This window comes from Oxyura jamaicensis, chromosome 9 (assembly GCF_011077185.1).
Source record: "Oxyura jamaicensis isolate SHBP4307 breed ruddy duck chromosome 9, BPBGC_Ojam_1.0, whole genome shotgun sequence".
In the NCBI taxonomy this organism is placed as follows: domain Eukaryota; kingdom Metazoa; phylum Chordata; class Aves; order Anseriformes; family Anatidae; genus Oxyura; species Oxyura jamaicensis.
This window is the reverse complement of record NC_048901.1, coordinates 5,289,581-5,299,997: the sequence shown is the minus strand read 5'-3', so window position 1 is coordinate 5,299,997 and position 10,417 is coordinate 5,289,581.

Genomic DNA, 10,417 nt, shown 5'->3' with positions numbered 1-10,417 from the left:
GGGCCGCGCCGCCCGCCCGCCATCTTGTGAGGGGCGGCCCGGCCCGCCCCCTGTCACAGCCGCTGAGCTCGGCGGAGCCCCGCAAAGTCCCGGTTTCGGGGCCGGGGTGTTCCGGTCGCCGTGCCGGGGAAGGCATCTGTCGTAAAGCCCGAGGTGTTTGCAACCCTTTGAAATATCTCTGGTATATCGGTGCGATTTGAACCGGTTAAAAAAAAAAATCACATAAAATAAACACAAAGTAAATCAGCTGCAAATGTAATAAATGAAACGGTCACAATTCTACCAAACCCGCTAGGTTTTGGCTCTGAGAAAAGGGTCTTTAAGAAGCCCTGCCAAAATAAGCACAATTTCCATACTTTCCGTCATTTCAACGGATCGTAAAAGCACAGCTTGGTTTTGACAGATGTCATCGATACTCGGCCTAAATTCTGTTCGCAGCTTCACCGAGTAGCTCCCCGCTGCAGCAAAGTACCCGGCATCAAAAGTTGTTCCTTAAATTGCTCCTTCAGCCACCAGGCCCCTGGCATTCAGTTAAGGCCCCGAAGGGCGCAGCCGTCCGCTGCCCACCCGCTGCGGGCACAGGGAGCTGCCACGGGGACTGACCCGGCCTCCGCACACCCCACGCCCGCCTACACCGTGGCAAGGCCCGATTCAGCACAGCTCCGAGGACAGAAATTCGTCTGTCATCCCAGAGGCTTCGTGAACCGATCTGTGCCACGCCGTGCCCAGCGTTGGATCCTGCAGGATCCCTGAACGCCGAGGGGACAGAGGAGCGCTCCGAAAGTTGGCTGCTGGCACATGCGGTTTGTGTTGAGAGCATCCCCGCAGCCAACAGCATCTCTAGCAGTGCTTTCTGCCGGGCAGAACTGTTTCACACACACGTTGTGTACCAGTAGCTGCTTTACGTTTGGCCCAGCCACCGACCCGGCACGCACACCGCGATGCCTCGCTGCCCAGAAGGGCCGGGGTCCTGCCGCACACCGCTCCTTTCTCTCTTTTCTTTCTCCATTTTCCTATGTCCACCCACTCATGCTCGTCCATCTCCCCAGAAGCTTTCTGCTGTCAGTCGAGTGACAACCTTGGTAGGAAGCTCTGTGTGCTCGTGGGCCTCCTGGGGCCCAGCGCTACGTTGAGATGGGGAAGAAAAAAGGAGGACAAAGAAGCAGCGGGGGGAGGCAGCGCACGATCTTCCTTTAGTATGCAGCTCCACAGCCTGCGGGGAAAAATCCACCCGGCTCCTCTGAGAAGAGTTTTCCCACAAAAAAAAAAAAAAATGCGAGCCCACTGACTCTGCTCCCACCCGGCTGAGGCTGCGGCTCTTTGGAAAAGAGGGTGAGTCGGGTGGGCAGCGAGGCGCTCGGCCTGGGCACCGGGAGCAGCGGCCGTGGCTGGCCCCTGCAGCTGTGGGGGCAGCCTTTCCCTGCCCGGAGCTAGCGATTCTTAGCGCACCTGTGGGTATAAAACATTTGCAGATACATTGCTTGACAAAATTCATTGGTAGCTCTCGGAGAAGAACAGCGTGTTACCCGACGTGAGCGAGATTTGGTTCCTCACTCAGGTGATGTGTGCGTTAGCTGGAGCTGCGGTCTGTAATGCAGAAAGCCGCACCAGGAGCCCAGCCAGGGGAAGGCAATACGCGTTTCTACACGCGTCGAGCTGGCCGAACGATTTTGTTTCGGGGGGGATTACCAGGAGTTTTGCAGCTGACCTCAGTAAGGAAAAGATCAGGTTTGTAGTTCATTTGCAAATCCACTCTGCAAAAAGTGAGCTTTAGGCACTGCAAATTACTTACACTTCCTTTTCTTAACCGCGATCATCATCACAATAGTTTGCTATTTATTACTGCCTTTATGCTGATCACAGGGACCGTGACAGTGTATTTATTCTGACAAGGCACATGTGACGATTTGACAATATAGAGACAGACAGACACATAGATTTTTGCCATTTCTAACCAGCACCACCAAGGAAAGCCAGATAAACAGAAGTGAAATGTAAGAGGATTTTAATGACAATTGAAGCAGGAGCTGTTGTCACACTGCTCCTTACAACAAAACTCACGTCTGCCGGCTAGTCTAAAATTTACACTATGCCCTTATGGGCCCCTGAAAGGAAATCCCGTCACCAAAAATATTGACAAAACAGGAGTGTTTATGATGCAGTTCATGCTTCTGAACATAAACAAGCACTAAAGGGCACTGGCAAAACGTAAAACCTGAAAAGCAGCAGAGACCTAGCAAAGAAAAAAAAAAATGCCCCAGAATGTCAAAGCAGGTATTTCAGCTTTTCACCTAATAAGCAGATCAAACACCGTAAATACAAGTGCCCAGCTCCACGAGGTAAGGCTTGGCTTGGCTCCTTGCAGCTGCCAGCCTCATTAAGACCAGGAGGCAGGCAGCACTCCGCAGTTTTCTCATGGAAAAGTGTGGCCAATAAAGCCGTGCAAATAACTGCCCGGCCCTGCCGGTTGTTTGCTGTGCTAGCGTAGATGCTCGGCAACCCGGAGAGGAATGTGCGCACGCACGTTTCATTGAAAGGTTATTTAAAGCTGTGGCGGTTTGCAGATACCTTAATTGTTACAAAATGCTTTAGAATATCACCGGCTTTGTGCTGCCAGCCCCCGGCAGCTGCGTTCCGTCCTCATCTTCAGCCGTCTGGGCGCAGCATCAGTGTCCCGCCGGTGGAAGCAGCGGGATGAAGGCACAGGGCTGGTGGCAGCAGGGCACCCGCCAGGGAGGCTGCGGGGTGGGGTGGGCTGCTCGCACTGCGCCGTGGGGCAGCTGCAGGAGCTGCTCCGGTCGTACAGAACAAGGGTGAGCCCAACAGCCTGGGCCAAACAGTGCAGGGCATCTGTCTGCAGCCATTTCGGAGGAACCTTGGTTGAACGTGAAGGGTAAAGCTGGAGTCTAAGCGCAGGGAATTGCAAACTACATCCAGACCTGTTTAAAAGCTCACACCCGTTTTTTGCAGCGGGAAGAGGACCGAGTCAGACAGATGTAGGTTTCCTCTGACAAGATCAAGGTCACAGTTTAAGATTCCTGTACTGGATTCTGGCCTGTTCTAAGGTGAAGTCAAATTTTTGTGGTAGTTTGGTGATGAAACTTTCATAGGTAGGCAGAATTGGGCCCTTTGTGTGGAACATAATAAATCTAAAATTAATATAAATGAAAAACAACTATGTTCTGGATTTGTTTTCATACTGAGATCTTTTTTTTATTTATTTTTTTACCATTTTTACTGCAGGCATTATTAAAGAAGAAAAAAAATACAGGGTAACTTCTATTGTACCACTAAACATTCTGTATACATGCCTTCAGACGTAAAGATAGTCTTAGTGCAAAGTCTCTGAATCGTCTTTTTGGTAAAATATTCTAAAGAACAGCATGTCAGAGCTCTAATTCATGGTTATTCCATGTGTTTGTAGACAGCAATCCTTTCAGAGATTATTTATGCAATAATGGTACCAATCAAGTTGTACCAGAGACAGGTTCCCTACAGAGCCTGAAGATTTCTGGCACTTCTAAGAGAGTGTAAATCCTAATTAACTCAAAGCAAACCACGCTCTCTCAGAAAGTCCACCCATTATGAGGAACAATTTTTTTGCAATCATATAGAAGGGAACTGTTTCTGTGTGTAAAGTAAGAAATAAAAACAACTGCTGTTGTTTTTTTGTTTGTTTATTTACTGTGTTCTTTTTTAGTATTAGGGCAGCGTCTTTGTCTTTCTGTAGAATGAAATATAAACCCCTTGCTTTTTGTTCTAAAAAGTGGAAAGCATTTGTGCATTTCTGCCATGAATGTCGGAGTGACTGATACATTCCCAGGACAGGGGAAGATAAAGGCTGGGAGTCTGCACCCAGGAGAAGGACTGCACTCTGACTTCTGCACAGATTCCCTGAGAGATTGTAAGCAGCCGTTACAGCAAAACTTTGGAAGCTGGATGGAGATGATCACCTCGAATGCCTGCCTTAAAAGAGAGATGCTAAATAAATACCAGGTCAGAGAGATCTGCAGGCATCCAGCACCCAGCGCTCCACTCTTGGAAGAAGATGGAGACGTACAGCTTCATTAACGTTTGTAAGGCACTATGGGACCTTATACCCATGGTCTGTAGGCTGGCCAGCCTGAAAGCAATAATGCTGAGCTCATCTCAGTCTGCCACATGGCTTTCATTTCTCTGTCCTTGTTATGGAGAAGCTGCAGGTACCAAAGAATGGTCATTTATTATCTAAGAAGTGATTTGTTGTATGCCAGGGGAACCACTAGCTGGGGAAAGTGAGTACATGCATGTGCATGTGTTCTAGCTCAATATTTACGCTGATTTTATGGCAGAATATTGCGAATTCTAAATAAACTTCATATGAAGCTACATATAGAAATGAGAAACTGCAAGAAGGACAATGAAAAGGGAAAAAATGATTTTACATCAAAAAAACAAAAATTGGCAACCGTTATTTTCCTCAGTACTGCCACTGATTTTGGAAGTGTTCAGAGAATAAGTTTGTAGTGCTGTCAACACAGCCTCTGCATGTCCTTGTTCTCTTTTTATTTATACCTATCTGCTGGCTCTTGTCATATACGGAGATATTCTTGTACAGCTTCTAGCACAACCACATCTCAAGCCTCGGGGAGCTGAGCATCCCTGTAGCATTAGAACAAAAGACATGCTCAGGTTTGTACCTGCATCCTGCGCTACGCAGACACGAACCTCATTTGAAGAATTTTTCTAATTCATGACATACAAATTACTCCCTCTGACTTCCTACACCACCACCATCAAAAAATTTTGGTTGCAACACTGTTTGCCAAGTCCCGTTCCGCCCCGAGCTTTCCTTAGCAGTAACCACCTCTTTCTGTCAGTGGAAGCCAGCCCCAGACCCGAGCAGATTCTCCCACGCACAGGTCCATATTGGCAGCAGGGTGCAGGAACACGTCTCTGGACTTGACCCCGAGGCTAGGTTTCCATTAGAAATCACTCACCGGTATTTCTTTACTGAGTCACTCTGCTGCCACACTTTCCTAATCCATATGTAGCTGCTATTTCCAACAACATTTTTTTTTTCCAAAATATTTTCTCTTGCGGTACCCTGAGGAAAACAGCAAAAATATCATCTCTGGGGAGAAATGTGCAACTGCTACGGCTGGTACGGCACAAAACTGCCACCCATCCCCTCGGCAACCTCCCCTGCCCACCACCACCACTGATCTTTACTCACATTGCCACACCGGCCACAGTTCCTCACATCGGCTAAAATTAGCAGTGGAAAACTCGCCTAAACTACTGGAACAATGGGCTCAATTCTGAGGAGGACTGTGACTAACTGTTTGCCCTGACCCGTTGCGATCCCTTGTCCCCCATTCCAGGGGCTTGCCCAGGACCAGGAAAACAGCCATTTGCAGAGTGTTGGAAACAAAAGCCAAGGACCCTCGGTAAATTTTTTGTCCGTTCCATATAGAAGCAGAAAACAATGCTTCTGCACAAAAGGAGCATGTGCGGTGAAATGTGTGTTTTTTCTTTTCTTGATTTCTATCAGAAACTTTCATCATAATATATCTTTGGGACAGATCAAAGTACAAGACAATGCAGACTTGTTTGAGTCTCACCCACTGTTCAAAAATATCCCAAAATGCCAGCAAGTCACTCCAATAAAGAGCTGTAAAAGTAAAACAGATTCCCAGTGGTGACATCTGTTAGTATAAGGATTATTCAAACATCTCTATAGAGTTTTCCTTAAAAAAATAAAAATAAATAATAAAAAAAAAAAAGCCAGGATGGCTTCCTACCAAGAGCCAGCTCAGTCCAATATCCTTCCCTGGCTAAATCTACATACAAACCCTATTTCTATATTTTGTTGGCACTAAGAAACCCCCATGCTTGTCTGGACATGGAAATAAAAAGAGATTGCCAGGGAATTTAAAAACGTATATGCTGGGGAACCAGTTTAAACTGACCTTGGGCTCAGAGAAATACATTTTTGTGAAGCTGAGCACGATTGTCAATGCATGGTACAATACAAAATACATTTCTGCTGAAAGCAACTTCATTGCCTGATGCAAGATGGTTTCAATTTGAGAGGATACCAGTGTGATCAGGTGGTCCGTAAAGGAATACCGCATGTCTCTTCTGGGCTTGCTTTACATATGAATGTGAACACACATGCAAACACGTACAACATCCGAATAAATACGTAGCCAGGCATATGAATGGAAGAAAAATCGAGAAAGACCCATCTGAAACTGTGCTGTAAGCAGAAGGAGAGGCTGTAAAGCTACTCCAGCATTGTTCCCGGCCACGTAATTCTCCGTTTTCCCCCTACCTCACAGGTGGCCAGTGCAGACCACCTACAAATTCAGCTTCACTACAGCATCATATACAAAATGTGGGCATTATTCCATTTGTGTTAAGGAAGCCAGCTCATGCCAGTGGAATTGCAGCAGTAATGAGGTGAGATTTAATACCAGCAGCTCCACACCCCATGTGCAAATCCCATGATGGTTTCATTACACTGGGAGCTTCCTAGCACCTGTAAACAGATGAACAGCCTTTACTTACCTGAGGATCACAGCGATATTCATAGCACTGAGAAAGAATCCATCAGAACTGAGCAGAGTTACTAAGGAACTTAATTTGGTAGAGATTTACCAATACACCAATGAAATTAAATATACGAAGACGGCATTTACCCCGATTCCGATGCATGATGTTTGTGAGTGTTAATGATTTTCTCCTTTAATTAAAATTTACTTTAAAGTGTTCTCTAAATAACACATTGCTGAAAACGTAGCGTATCCTGAAGAGTATCTCTTGCACAAAGCTTTCAGAACCAATCATTGCACCTTAAAAGGCATTATAGGATATTTAGTCTAGAGCTATCTCACAACATGTTAGCTGGCTGCTTTGTTATTTCAGCTTTAAATGTTAAACACATGGAAGCAACATAAAAGGAGCTTCCCTGTAAAGCCTATTTTCCAAAACCTATCTGTTATTTAGAACCCCATAAAGATCTATGTGTATCTACCCATCTGCAGCCACATTTATTTTTACATGTTTTTGAGTGCATATCTCTCAGTGTCATAAGGTCTTCATAAATAAATCAACCTACTTAGATCCGCATGCTTTGAATAACAAGTCAGCCACCAAACCAGCAGATGGATACATTTTTAATTAGGTAAGCAGTCAATGCCTTTTGGTTTGAAAACTCTCTTGTTTCTCTTAAAAAGACGGAAAGTAACCAAATTAAATCCAAAATTACAGTGGGATGGCATAGTGGTTTTATTCTGCATGTAGCTGCAAATCAGCTTAGAGCCCAGCCTGTGTGACAAACTTGAAGAAATGCAATATTTTATACCAAGCAAACCTCAAAGTGAAATATTTAAGGATCTTGTAAGAATACGTTGTAAACAATATGCATTTTTCAATAACACATGTGGTTGCTTACGCGATCTTCTCACTTGAGCAAGACTCTCTGATCTTAATTCATTTACTGTGTTGCCTTTGCAATCTCTCAAGCAAAATATTTTTAAGCAGCAACTTTTAATTTACATAATCAGACATACTTTCCTGAATAACATGGAAGAAACTCAGAATTAACAACATCTTGTACTGCTTAAATAACCCATGAAAAGGAGCTTCAGCAGTTCCAGTTAACTTCTTCCCACAAGAAGGTTTTCAGTTTTGGACTTGGAACAAAATCTAGCATGACAGATACACATCTTACTCGTACCGAGCCTCCCACACTCCTCCAAACTTCCCAGGCTCTGGAAGGTCCAGGTAAATCCTCCAGAGCACGCCAGGCCTGCAGGAGGGCTCGCCCATATCAGGGTTCCCCAGAGGAGACCTCAATGCCCCAAGGACCTCCAGGGCGCCTCGCTGGGGCCAGCAGGGAATGAGGCAGCCTGGAAGCACCTCTCCCACTGTCCCCACCTTGCCTCTGCTTGACATGTTTCCTCTGTTAGCTCCTGTTAACCCAAACAAGGCCTTTAGTTCTCTTTCCCATAAATGTGGGAAGTCTTCCTGTGGCTGAAGCGGCCTTCTCGCACTCAGCTGAACCAGAGAACGGAATGCCACGGGTGGCAGTGAGCGCACCGCCTCTCCATCGCTTGAGGAACAAGTTGCACTGCCCCTTGGCCATTCCCAACAGAAAATTACGGTCGCCCCAGTGTGACCCAGCAGACCAGATGGCTTTCCTTTGCCTAGCAAGCCATGGGTTGTCCATGGGAAAACGAGAGCCTTCTGCTTGGCTAAAACTGCCGACACACCATGGCTGGTGTGCACCGTGACCTGACCCCCGCTGCCGTTTCTCCATGCTCAAGGCCCAGAACTTTCAACAGAACATCAGTGCCCACTGCCAGGACCTTACCTTGGTACCAAGGCAACAGAGTAAGGTTTTCTGGATTCTCATTCAGTTTTATGTTTACCAAAAGAAAAAAGGTATTTCAAAATCCATGTTAAACTCCAGACATAAAATCTGATACTTAAAGAACATAGCTTAAAAATAAATGGACCAGATTTAATCTTTGATGTCACTTCCTTGGATTTCATGACACAACACCTGAGATGAATTTTTTCCATTTTACTTCAGCTCTTTTTCCTGCATATGCTCATGGTAAAAAAATAACCAAGTTTCCCATATGTTAAATAATAAAATTTAGTTCTATCATTTCTTTCTATCCCTTTACAGTTCTTTTCATTTGACTAAATGGAAAATACTATATCTTTAGAGCTGACTGGAAAAGAAATAAAGGCCTGACTCTCATCCCATTTTTATGGGGCTTGTGCTGATGTAATCGTACTGATTTCAAGGAAATTGCTTCAGATTTGTGCCATTACTTAGATCAGAATCTAGACGTCCATGCACCCTGAAAATACCTGGCTCTGCTAAAAGGTTCAGGATTACTCTCAGAGTTTTACATCCTGGAGTATAATTGAGCTATGTAAAATAACATTTGTTAAAGATCAGATATGAAGCATAAAGATGGCAATTATCTGAAACTTTAGGATATAGTATTTGCCCACTGGTCTACATGGACCATTATGCTTCAAAACTGTAGCAGTGCAGGAAATAAAATTTCTCTTATATGTGGTAGGACTATATATTCTTATTCAAAATGAAAATAACGTAAAACGGAGAATATAAGAAGGGGGTGCTGAAGCCAAATTGTATTGTTTATGAATTCTTTTTAGCTGATGGTTACTGTCCTGTACTTCAGTTTTCCTTGTGCCTAGTTTGAGATGCGTTATAGGTCACAACCAAGAGGGAAGGAAAATGCTGCAATTTCACAGTCACCTATGTTTTTTTTTTTAAAAAAAAGACAAAACGTACAGTGGCCTATGCAGTGTCCAGGGCCCCCTGGACTTGTGGTCCCACACATCATCCTGCGCCCACGTACACCACCAGTGCTCAGGACTCGTCCACAGGATCTGAAAACTGGGAGGGCAGTGGATGAGAGAGGGCACCAGGCCCACCGACAATTTTGGGGGTGGGAGAGCTGGAAAAAATGGGACAAAAACGTCCTTGTTATATTTCAGCATCAGCTTAGCAAACTGCAGCTCAGCTTCACAAGACGAAGAATAACAGAGCTTGAGCCATTTGCATTCAGACGCGTTTGCACTGGGATTTGGAGCCTTGCGCTCAGAATGCCCCACAGACCTTCGATATGGCACCGCTCAGCCCCGAGGAATAAACCCCATTACACAACTGCCACACTCATTGCTTTAATACTCCGTGGAGTTTCTTGGTAGGACCTATGCAGTGGATAGGTCACGTTTCTTTTTATAGGCAAGAGCAGAAAGATGGAGCCTTTCTATCGAAATGAAGGGACTTATGATTTATATCGACCTGATGATCAATATTGGAATACGTTAAAGAAGAGCTATGGTGACTCCTTTTAGCAGAACTTGAGACCAGTGTTTTTAACCACAGGGAGAATCAGGGTAAATTTCTAAACAATGCTTTTTGTGCTTATCCTCCAACCCTGTTGTGATCTCCCCTACCAGATCCTCTTTTAAGTTAAAGTGTGTAAGAGCCCGAAGAACACAATAATATTGCTTAATTTTGTCTGCCTTTCATTAACATTTATATGAGTTTATGCCATGGCTTTTACTGTTTTCCAGCTGATAAATGTTTTTTTAATATTGTGCACAGATCATTTTGCTTATAATCAAGGAAGGAAAATTAAGTTTAACATCTGAGAGCTTTAGGCAAAAATGTCAGGCGTGGACCAGATGACCACATGAGAGTTGCAGACTCGCTTTGTGCCCCAGATTGGCTGGTATTGTTTTGATGCTGTTGCGCTGGAGCAAGAGCACTAACGTAATTATGAGATCAAGCAACATCTGGTGGATTTGGCACCCAGCTCACAATCGATTGTTAGTTCGGGTCAAAGGATGAATGCGCCTTAAGTGCACGTTAGGGTGC